The 12,194-nt window shown below is 40.6% G+C and overlaps 1 protein-coding gene across 4 annotated transcripts in view; it reads left to right on the forward strand.

The window, feature by feature from the left end:
• Positions 1-12,194, forward strand: part of LOC134227912 (tachykinin-like peptides receptor 86C) — a 421,610-nt gene that overhangs the window by 373,609 nt on the left and 35,807 nt on the right. The window lies entirely within an intron of this gene.

Consider the following 12,194-nt stretch of genomic DNA (forward strand, 5'->3'; position numbering starts at 1 on the left):
GCTATGCTATGGTTTGAACAATCAATTTTTGAAGCGTAATATGTCTCTGTCATCCGTTAGTCATGGAATCGGTGTAAGGTTATTTATAAATTCACGGAATGTTAAAAACATTGGTTCAACTGCAATGCAACAATCGCAGAACATAGCCTTTTTATTTATCAAACATGTTGGAATGGGTGTACGCTATATAACACTTTCCTGGAGTTGCACCACCGTATAAGGACACTTTTCCATCATCTGCCATCTTCTGTCACGATCAACAGACAAGTATTATTTATTTGATACAGGAAGTACGTTGATATTTTGCACATTCAAGTGTGTTGTTTGTGAGTCGTTTCACTTTTTTTTTTTGCTTTAAGGGTGCACTCATAGCAGTTGAGATCGGTATTGGGCAAAGATAAATGGACAGTCCATTGGTATGGGATTGTTTCCTTTACACTATCTTTGAATGCGGTACCAACTCAAACGGATGAATGGGCCCAGTATATTTAGAAAGATAACTGTTCCATTTGCCTTCTTACTGAGATAGATTCGTTTAATCTTGAAAAAAAAAGAAAAGGGCACCAAAGTCACCGGTTCTTTTTGCAGGCCTGATTAAAAGTAATGAACAAATCGAATTGATTGTCAGTGGGGTGGGTAAGCCCGTCACCCCAGACTTTTACAAGAAATCACTTAACAATTAACTTCATGACCACATGTCATGTTAGTTTTTATTATTTTTACTAATCTGAACCTGGGACATCTGAACTGTCAAATGTCAAATGTTGAACTGTCAAATGTCAAGAAAAATAACAAACCAAGCGCAAACACCGTCGACGCGTTATCGGTTATAGGTTTTCATTGGTTTGATAATTTAAACTATCCTCCGAATAATAACACGTTTGACTTACATTATATGCAAAACATAGGCTAACTGTACATTCCGCTACATACAAGAATCTAATATGTAATTAAAATGATTGCATAATGGAAGATTCAAAAACATTTGGTCGATTTGCAAGCCATGGCTCTTTAGTTTTTCTTATCATATCTCTGAAGCGTTTACTCGCATCCACGATGCTATTTCACGTGGTCATTTCACTTATGTCGGAACAGATTCTCCCATCGGATGTTACGTGACAATAGGTAGTCAGATACTCGTCTTGATGAATTAGCTTCACACTTGAATTAACTGTTGAACAATCGATTATTCCACAAAGGCTTGCGAATCGATAAGGATTGAATCTATAATTGGAAGATGGCAGAAGCAAAATTATCTAGCAAGAGCTTGTTGGACTGATAATGAAATTAGACGCCTTTCTATCACCCAAAAGCACCGATTAACCTAGCTATCGGTAATGGTGCTTTTCTCATGCAATATAACGGCTCTACACTCCAACACTCCGGCTCTCCTTCTTTAACGGCTCTACACTCCAACTTGGAACTCGTCATAATTAAATGGGATTATTTATTTATAAGTCTGAGCAAATACATTAATAATCTCATTTAAGTATGACATCTTTGCGAAATTTTTGATGAATGTCATTTTCTAGGTGGATGTTCGGAAGTTCCACACCGATATGTTGAAGGTCAGCTTGATGGTGCTACTATGCACGAGGCTATTAGTTGGACTTAGGGTGGTCGGTATTGGCCATTTTTGGCAAATACCGGTATTCGGTATTTGGTGGAGTCAATACCGGTAATACCGGTAAAATACCGGTTATTGTAAAAATTTCAGGTTTTAATTGAAAAGCTTTTGATTTGGACCTTTGAATAAAAAATAATACTTGTTGACAAACTTCAAATTTTAAAACCATTGTTTGTTGAGCTGGGCAAAGCGAAACTTAAGTATAGACATAACATACTGAGCGACTCATCTCCCAATCCGCATTTCGAGTAATGTTGCCAACTACTGAGAATCTCCTCTCTGTTTCAACCGAAGTTGGACGAATAGTTACAAGACCGTCGAGAATCAGTGTCAAATACTTACCCTTAATCCCTTCAGATGCATCTTCTTAGTACCGATCGTCAGGCATGGTCGTTGTTTTAGTTTCAACGATCGCATCAGGTATGATTAGATGCTTCAAGATCCCGTCCGCTTGCTTAATCAAAGTAGCTCTGGATTTTTTCAAGAAAATCTTTTCTGATCAATTACTTTACGGCTGAATTATTCATGAAAGCAAAAAGATCGTGCAGAACTCATGGCAGAGTAGTTTCACAGCAACTTGAACAGGTTCGAGGGCTTAAATTATTTCCCCAACCGCCAAAAATCATCACTGAAGTTCAATTTGGATAAAAGCTTCAACTTATGAATCCATAGAAAACATGCTATTCCAGCTATTTCAGTGTGCTTTGGAGACAGCTAATTCAAACATTTTCCGAATTCAGATCGGACATATTTTTTTCATGTAGGTGAAAACTCTTCGAGATTTTTTATTCTGACAGCATTATTTGAAATACCGAAAATACCGGTATTTTCCGTCCCTAAAACCGTTCTTTGACGTAGGACTTACGTCTCTCTTTACTATACCGGGTGTCATTCCAAAATATTCAAATCGACCGCGCTACGCTGTGTTGAAAGATTTTAAACTGTAATAGCGTTCGTCTGAATGGACTATTTTCTGCGGTAAGCCCGTCAATCGACAGATTTCAAGTATTCCTTTCATGTCCACGCTTGATAAGACCCGAAAAACTTGTTTCAATAGGCATGAAACTGTTTTCAATGAAAAACATTGAGATCAAGGGAACCTATAAATATGGGTACCTCATAATTCTTGCATCATTCCATTAGAGTAGAGTGGGGCAAGAGTGCGCGTGGGGTAAGAGTACGTTTTCGATTTTTTTAAGTAATTAAAGAGATAAACTAGCAGCACTGCATCAGTTTGACAGGTATTCTGGCCAACTATTATCATGTGTAATTGTAAACGATTTGAATAAACAACAAGGGAGATATGTAGTTAGATAACTTTTTGGTCATTTTGCTAAAAATAATTGGATTTCCGCAACTAGTATTTCATTACCATATATACGTTCAATCAGGTGAACATTATACCATTTCGATAACCTATTGTATAGAGTACTTTATGGTACAGAACACCAATCCGGTTAGTTTTCCAAGAAGTCAAAACCATTACTTGAATAATTTTTGCGACTGTGGGGTAAAAGTACGCAGGAACCGGTGGGGCAAGAGTACGCATATGAATCTTCAAGTTATGATGTCAAACCCGTATCTCCGGCCGAAATAAGACTTCTTCCAAAGCGTAAAGATCCACAACTAAGAAAAAAGGGACAGAATTCGAAATTATCACAAATTTTTAGGATAAGTTGAAGTAATTCGGTGTTAGAAAGGACTTAGCGAACAAAGCACTGAAGCAAAATAATGAAATTGTATTATGACTTGTTGTACAACTAAACATAGTACGAAAACACAATTTCATCAAAATGATAATTTCATTTAATCAAAAGAAACATTCATAAATTACGCAACGTTTAGCTGGGAGGGGTTGCGAGATGTGTGGAGATCCATATAATTTTTAGAAGATTCATACAAACAGTGTAAGATAGGGGGGAGGGGTGATGAAATAGCCAAATTTTATGTTACGTGTTTGGTGGACTTTCTTTAAGGAAAATGCCTTTGTATACGCCACGCGAAACCTGATATATATTTTTACCTCTGTAGTTTTTTGTATATATAAAAAACAATGGTTTTTCGTATGAAAGTGCACATTTTTAGGACCCCCTCCCCCTTTACGAGTTACGTAATCTTTAAACATTCCCTAATATATGCTCATTAAACATCAATTAAATGTTATTAACTCTTATTTGTGTTTATATATACTTAAAGCACATGATTGGATAAATGCGTACTCTTACCCCACCCGATGCGCACTTTTACCCCACCGGTGGGGTAAGAGTGCGTTTTTCACTTGTCTTGCAATAATGGTTCTACTAAAACGAATCTCAATAAATTCAATATTTTTTCCACTGGGTAACATAAAGGAAGAGTATATGAATCATCGACACTGATTTGATATGCAGAAGCTTGCTTCATAAGCGCCACATGATCGATTGAAAACTAAGTGCGTACTCTTGCCCCACTCTACTCTACTACGTTCTCATTGGTGCAGACACCAGCGAACGGGGACACCAGGGACAGCAGGGACAGCATGATGTCCAAGGGCTTGACGACCCCTCCCAGCTGTCTGCGAGTCAGGGAGAACTGCCTAGGGCGTGGTGGGATTTAGCAGTGGGCTCTGCTAAAATCCCTCCCAAAAACCACAAGTGCCCGTAAGCGGACTCTATCAAAGCGACTGTGTGCCGCTTCAAAAGCACAAGCCCAGGGAGGAGTGCCAACTGGCATGTGGAGTGTCCCTACTTCGGTAGGGTAGTGCGTGAGCTGCTTCGGCAGGGAGTGAGTGATCTGTTTGTGCTGAGGCAGGAGTGTCATAGCGAGTCGCCGCCGCTATGGCAGCCTCGAAGCGCAGCAGAAGTCTGAGTATGGACTGCACATGCTAAGGTAAGAGTGTCGTAGCGTTGCTACCGCTATCGACACCTCGAGGCATGGCAGTGGAGTGTTAGAATAAGTTGTGGAGTGTCCCTACTTCGGTAGGGTAGCGCGTGAGCTGCTTCGGCAGGGAGTGAGTGATCTGGTTGTGCTGAGGCAGGAGTGTCATAGCGTGTCTCCGCCGCTATTGTCACCTCAAAGCGCAGCAGAAGTCTGAGTATGGACTGCACATGCTGAGGCAGGAGTCGAGGTATCCCATCGACACCTCGAGGCATTGCAGTGGAGTGTTAGAGTGAGCACCTGAAAAGGGTCACATGGAGCGAATGGTCTTTGGAGAAGCTGCTTCGGCGGCAGGGTAGCAGTGGGTTGTACCCACACACCTACAGTTGTGCACATGTGGTGCATGGGGAGTGTCCCTGCTTCGGCAGGGTAGCGTATGGTCTGCTTCGGCAGTGGTGTGATTGATCTGCTCGTGCTGAGGCAGAGTGTCGTAGCGCAATATCTGTAGGCCCAGGCAGTTACCGCTATTGACACCTCGAGGCATGGCAGCGGAGCGTCCGGGAGAGCATCCAAGTAAGACTCAAATGGAGTGAATGGGGTGCGAGTCAGTCTCGCGTGGGACGAGTGCCTGTGTGAGCGATAATGAGTGAGTACGCTTAGTACTGCCGTCCCCCAGAAGTAGTACTGCGAGGTAGTTCCTGGGGAAACGATGGTGGAGCCAAGGGAGTTTAGTCGGTATTACCGGTATGGTCGAGTCCGACACTCCAGTACACTTCCGTGTGGTAGTTTGGCAACTACAATGCACGTGTACTGGGTTAGTGTGTAAATGCATTCTCCCTTGTAAAAAAAAAAAAAAAAAAAAAAAAAAAGACACCAGCGAATGAGCAGCCGCTGGGTCTGCCGAGAAGCCATAAAATAGCGCAACGCGATTTTTTCCTTTCATTCTGACCGGGACAAGCGAAGCAACCGCATCATCGATTGAACAGCACTCACACCTTTTAGCAGGGAATGAAGTCTGCACCGACCGCTTTTTCGGCTCGACACCATCTAAGCCACCATCATCAGCCGAAAACTAGCCAGTACAGCAGCAGTCCACCCTACAGACCCGACAAAGCAGCAATGCTGAGCATATACCGGCAGCAGCAACAGAGTCGAGCCGAGACAGGCTGAAGAAAAGCCACATGATGCAGCAGTATATCCAAAAAACAAACGGTTCTTCAGAGAGCCAATAATAGAGATCAATATCAAAGCTTTCAATACCCTTCGAGATAGAAATTGTACTTGGGTGCCAAATCCAATATTCTAGTGATAAAATTTTATGCGTGATTTTCATAAATAGCGTCAAAACTAACAGTGGATAATTTTTCTGATTTAACCCTTTTGTTACCGACAAAAAAACACCCTTACGTTACCGACAGGGTACCCGGGTACCCACGGACTTAAAATGATCATAGCATTGTCAGTTTTCACCGATTTTGACAATTTTGGTTGCTACGGATGCAGGAACTTACCCGCTATTCGATACATGTTACAGAGAACCGATTACCTGATAACCGGAATCCCGGAATAACTGGGCCAAGTCCCAAAGTATGTGTAAATTGAAGATATATATTCAACCAAATGAGATTTCTTGCGTCATGACTAATAAACCTCCTCTTGGAAATTTAAAGAATATAACTTAACTACGTTACAGGACCATCTTATGAATTAATCCCGGAACGGTTATTCCGGAAACAGGTTCCCGTCGGGCCTAAAGTGGCCACAAACTTATTCTGAAGAAACCCTGGCAATATGGGTATCAAAATTCATGAAATTGTTTCGGAAGCATGATCCGATGAGTAATTGGACTATAGAATGGTTTGACAACGGACCGGTCATTCTGGAACAGGTTCCCGTGGGGCATAAAGTGGCCACAAACTCGTTTTGAAGAAACCCTGGCGATATGGGTATCAAAATTCATGAAATTGTTTCGGAAGCATGTTCTGATAAGTAATTGGACCATTGGATGGTTTGACAACGGACAGGTCATCCTGGTACAGGTTCCCGTGGGGCCTAAAGTGGCTACAAACTCATTTTGAAGAAACCCTGGCAATGTAGGTATCAAAATTCATGAAATTGTATCGGAAGCATGATCCGATAAGTAATTGGACCATAGGATGGTTTGACAATGGATGGGTATCAAAATTCATGAAATTGTCTCGGAAGCATGATCTTTTGGGTTATTAGGCCATAAGATGGTTTGACAATGGACCGGTCATTCTCAAAAAGGTTTCCGAGGGGACCCTCATTCAGAAGAAACACTTACTATCTTCTTTTTCCGTTATTTCTTGTCAAAAAGACTTAAAAATTCTTGACAGGTACTCAGAAATGATTTATAATGAACCACAGGCGCTGGTGTTTGCTGAATAATTTACAAAAATAAATGAACGACTGAAATTTTCAAATTTTTTTGTGGATGCAAAATGGGTCAAAAAACGTGACAAAAGCGGAACGTGATGAAATCGGGTCAAAAATGTGATAAAGTCGGAGGTAGATAAAATCGGGGAGTGACAAAATCGGGTCAACACTGTGTAACTTTTCACTTCTCTCTTCTCATTTCTCTCATTTCACTTTTCACTTTTTACTTTCCACTCCTCACTGCTCACTTCTCACTATTCACTTCTCATTCGACCCAATAAGTCTCCGGCCTAACAGCCATTCAGCCTGATGACCCAACATCAGTCCCATCTTCTTGGAAAAACATGTTTCCGAAAATATTTCAAGAATTTTGATGCCAGGGTGTCTTGAATGCCAGGGTTGATATCCATCCTATGGTTTCAACTTTATGAATAACATGTTTCAGGAACAATTCCAAGAATTTTGATACGCTTATTGCCAGGGTTTCTACCAAATGAATTAATGGTCACTTTAGGCCCTCCCCTCCGGGAACCTGTTCCAGAATGACCGTTCCGGGTCATATCCAATCTATGGTCTCAAGTACATGGAAAACATGTTTCCGGAACAATTCCAAAAATTTGGATACCCATATTGCCAGGGTTTATTCTAAATGAGTGTTTGGCCCTACGGACCCTCGGGGAACCTATTCCAGAATGACCGTTCCAGTTGATATCCATCCTATGGTCTTACCTACATGGAAAATATGTTTCCAGAACAATTCCAAGAATTTTGATACCCATATTGTTTTTGGCCCCTACGGGCCCTCCGGGAACCTGTTCCAGAATGACCTTTCCGGTTCATATCCATCCTATGGTCTCAACTACATGGAAATTATGTTTCCGGAACAATTCCAAGAATTTTGATACCCATATTGCCAGGGTTTATTGTAAATGAGTTTTTGGGCACTACGGGCCCTACGGGAACCTGTTCCAGAATGATAGTTCCGTTCACATCCATCCTATGGTTTCAACTATATGAATAACATGTTCCCGAAACAATTTCAAGAATTTTGATACCCATATTGCCAGGAATGAATTTGCGGCCACTATAGGGCCCACGGGAACCTATTCCGGGATGTCCGTTCCGAGTCCATATGATCACGTGGTCCTAATACGTTGGAAAGTCATAATCCTCGAATTTTCTGCGAAACTGGTAACTCAGGGTACAAGAAATCATCATTTGGATTCTATAAGATCAACTTCTCCATTTTTGAGACATGTTCTAGCAAATCCGGAACTCCGGTAACCAGGTAATCCGGATCGGTCCTATGTCGTCCGAAATCGTCCAAATCGGTTGAAAACTGACGAAGTTATGGTCATACCAAAACGTGGGTACTCAGGTACCCTGTTGGTACGTTATGGGGTAAAATATTCAGAAGCCCTCCCCAAGCCCCTCCTTACTGGATTTTCATTTTCGTACCACACAAACCTTAATTTTGCCGAATTTGAAGATGTCACGGAGTTTCAATTTCCTGTGATGTTTAGAACCCTAAAAAATTTTACTTGAAAACGAAAAAAGGAACCCGGGTACCCTGTCGGTAACATAAGGGTTAACCGCGAAGTGGACGAAGGACTTCGCTTGACCATGCCTAAAAAAACATAAGATGTCCAAATCTCTCACATAATCTTATTTGGATTAAAAAACACCGATAACAGCTCAAACATTAATAAACTATCAATCGATTTTTCATCAAATGTTGGATTTTTTGGCATTGATAAAAAAAATATCTAGATAAACATTGTTTGATACTGACCGCACACAAAGCGAACGTGACTGAATGATCGTCCTATGTTACCAATTCTAAATCTTATCACCCGAAATCCCATGTCCGGGTGTTTCCTTCCTTCTACTACTAACAATGTTGTCTCAGAAAAGAACACGTACTTCTCACCTGAACTGCAATTCTAAGCTCGCTTGCCCGGCTTATTGGCTGTATCAAACGAAGTCCCGTTAGGAAATAGACGCCAGCAGCGAGCAACAAGCGTAAAAAAGAAGAAGCCCTTCTCGAACGCGTTGATGATGATGACGCTTTGGCTGACAAAGAAGCGGGATACAAGACACTAGCTGATTGGCCCACCAATTGGGAAGCAGAGAAGATTCAAAATTAAGTAGTATAAAAGAAAAGTGCATTCGCTCGCAGAGCATTCAGTCTTTTTTATACCATCACTAGAAATTCGCGGTTATTTGAAAAGATCGTTTTCTTACTTTTTGCACTAAGCCGAAGCAAACAGCCTTTTTCGAGGTTCCTTCAGTCGCTATCGCACGGATTAGGAGGCCCTTCAGCTGAGATACAGTCTACATCCCCTGCTGAGCCAACTTCTGGCTTATTTCAGGCAGTCCTTCAGTGGGAAGGTTGCCACTGTCGAGGCTAATATTTCGTGACCGGACAGATACTTCCTGGTTTTTTTTTATGATTCTTGTTCGAGGTAGATTTGATTTCTATGTCGGTTTGATGAGAAGATCCAAAATAGTTGATGTGAGAAATTTTGACATATTATGCATCTTAAAAGCATGGTCAAGTCAAGTCCTACGTCCACTTAGCGGTTATGTCACAGACATTACCCACTGTTCGTTTTTCGGTATCCACAATTGGCCGGTGAAACCGGTATTACCGGTTTCGGTACTACCGGTTAGACCACCCTAGTTGGACTAAATGGACGGAATCAGATATTCAGGTTATTGTTGCAATCAATAATATTTCTCGAGAGTTCAATATCATAACATTAAATACCAATTTGATTCTATGACAAAGGGTCGAAAGACTAAAAGGTCGAAAAGACAAAACGTTGAAAGGGACAGAATGTTGAAAGGCATAAAAGCTCGAACGGAACAAAAGGTCGAAAGGGACAAAAGGTCTATCAAGAACAAGTTGATAACAAGTTGAGTGTATACCAAAAGAATTTATGAAATGCATTTAACTTCAAGCAGAAATAACACACTCATCTCATCGATCAAAGTTGAAGAATGAGAAATTTTCAAAGAAGGAGTAATTACTATAGAACAATATTTATTATGAATATCTAAATAGTTCTGATAGAGATAAAAAAGATTGTTGATAAGAAATGAATGAAACTTGTATTGCGCGAGACAGAGTCGTCCTATACAGTTGGCAAAAAAAACTGTTTCATTTTTTACTATTTTTAACAATTAAATAAAATTCATCCCATGTGTGCAAATAATACATGAGTGCGGTAAGATGCGCGGCTACAAAGCATGACCATGCTGAGGGTGGCTGGGTTCGATTACCTGTGCCGATCTAGGCAATTTTCGGATTGGAAATTGTCTCGACTTCGCTGGGCATAAAAGTATCATCGTGTCAGCCTTATGTTATTCGAATGCAGAAATGGTAACTTGGCTTAGAAACCTCGCAGTATTTCACTTCACGATTAGGTACTTTAAGACAAGAAGCTCATTTGATCACAATAATTGCAATATCTTCAAAATTATGCGACAATTCATTTTCCCAAGCAATCAAAACGCTCTTCAAAGTCAAAGCCAGTGTTTAGGAAAATTTGTACGAAGTGCTTATAATTATAAGAAGTTTCCACTAGCAAGTCATATGCATGTTCCAACTTACAGAATTTATCGAATATGGCTAAATGTTATAAGGATCTACTTACAGTCACAGCAATGATAGGATATTTAAAACAATCGACAAAAGTATGCATTTTCTTTCAATAATTCAAAAAAATGCATTAAAATATTTTCTAGTCGAGTTCTTCGGTAGCAACATTTACATAACTTGGTATGAGTACAAATTAATTCCGTAAATTTTCCAATGAAAAAATGTAAATGTTACTGTCGGGTTCCTTCCCGACCGAGAACTATGTTTTTCCACCCACTACAACACCAGTGAACTCCCAGTCCAAAACACTTTTTCTTAGGGGGGCTTTTCGTCATCCAAAATGACCATCAGTCACACAAAACACCAATCGTTCTACATTCACTACAGTTTATATTTCAACAATACGATTTATTAACATTTAGATACTACATTTATTACTATATAATTAATACTAAACAAACAAGATAGCTCGAACGAGGGTTCGCCCCTCGATTTGCACACGACGGTGGACTGTTTACAACTAGCTTATGCAGCATTCGCTGCTGCTGATGCTGTTGCCTTTGCGCTATCGACGCCCCGAACGACGATCGCATCGATCGCACGGCAAAGAGACTGCGAGAGAATTAATTTCGGCCGTAGCCAATACCAATAGAAGTGCGACATCATTGATATCGCACGAGTAGTAGGGGAAGGAGGCAATATGCCTAGCTAAGCAAACACTGCTCTATTGTCTTATTTGTAACGCTATTCATGGGTATTCTTACATTATGCATCAGTTAAACAAGATAGCTAGTTGATGCCATTCAAAATTGTCAAAAATCTCACTCATATCGATAATATTCACATTTAAAAAAGTGGTGATATTGTGCTGTTGGAAAACTCATGAGGCAAAACGCCTTTCAGCTGGCGGCTCCTAGGGAACAAAGTACCACGCGTCGGCGAATCAGCATTCTAGTATGGATAGTCCGTGGAGACGCAAGTACTTTGTAGGTTATTGCCACTAGGGCGTTTTGCCTCGCCAAAATGTTAGATGTTTCTTCAAAATGTGGAAATTTTCGGTTTTTCCGACCTTCCCATGCACTTTTTTGAAACTTTCTTCGCCTATCCTACATAATTTTAGATCTAGTTTTGTTACGGACATATTAATGACGGTAAATATGAGGGAATCCACAAAGGCGTTTTGCATCGGGGGCGTTTTGGGGCCTCTTCCCTACCTCGCACGGGAAGTGTGGATATTTTGGTCGATCGGCTGCTCGCAGACAGTTACAAATATGCGATCATGGACAGATTTATCGGCAACAGAATATCACTACTCATTTGTAATGTAAATATTTCCAAAACTATTGTTTTTTTTTTAATTGTGGCATAAGTTGGCTGTGTTGTTCAACTGTTATGGTAAAATGATTTAACTTATAGTTAAATAACTAAATCGGTACAAATAAGACATTAAAGTAGTCTTTGCTCAGTAAGGGCATATTGACCCCCAATCCCCCCCACCCCAAATAGCAAATCAAATATTTAACTTGTTCGCCTACGAAAAGCTTTGCGGCTGCAGTGGGAATCGAGCCCAAATCGTTTCATAAGTTTATTGCTAGCCCCTGGTTTTCTGCTCATTATGCAAAAACTAATAAAAATGTTGCACGGGCTACATAATTAGAACTAAAAAGTTCCATTTAGGCTTGGCTTGGCCCCTGGAACTCTTGAATTGAA

This window comes from Armigeres subalbatus, chromosome 1 (genome assembly GCF_024139115.2).
Source record: "Armigeres subalbatus isolate Guangzhou_Male chromosome 1, GZ_Asu_2, whole genome shotgun sequence".
In the NCBI taxonomy this organism is placed as follows: domain Eukaryota; kingdom Metazoa; phylum Arthropoda; class Insecta; order Diptera; family Culicidae; genus Armigeres; species Armigeres subalbatus.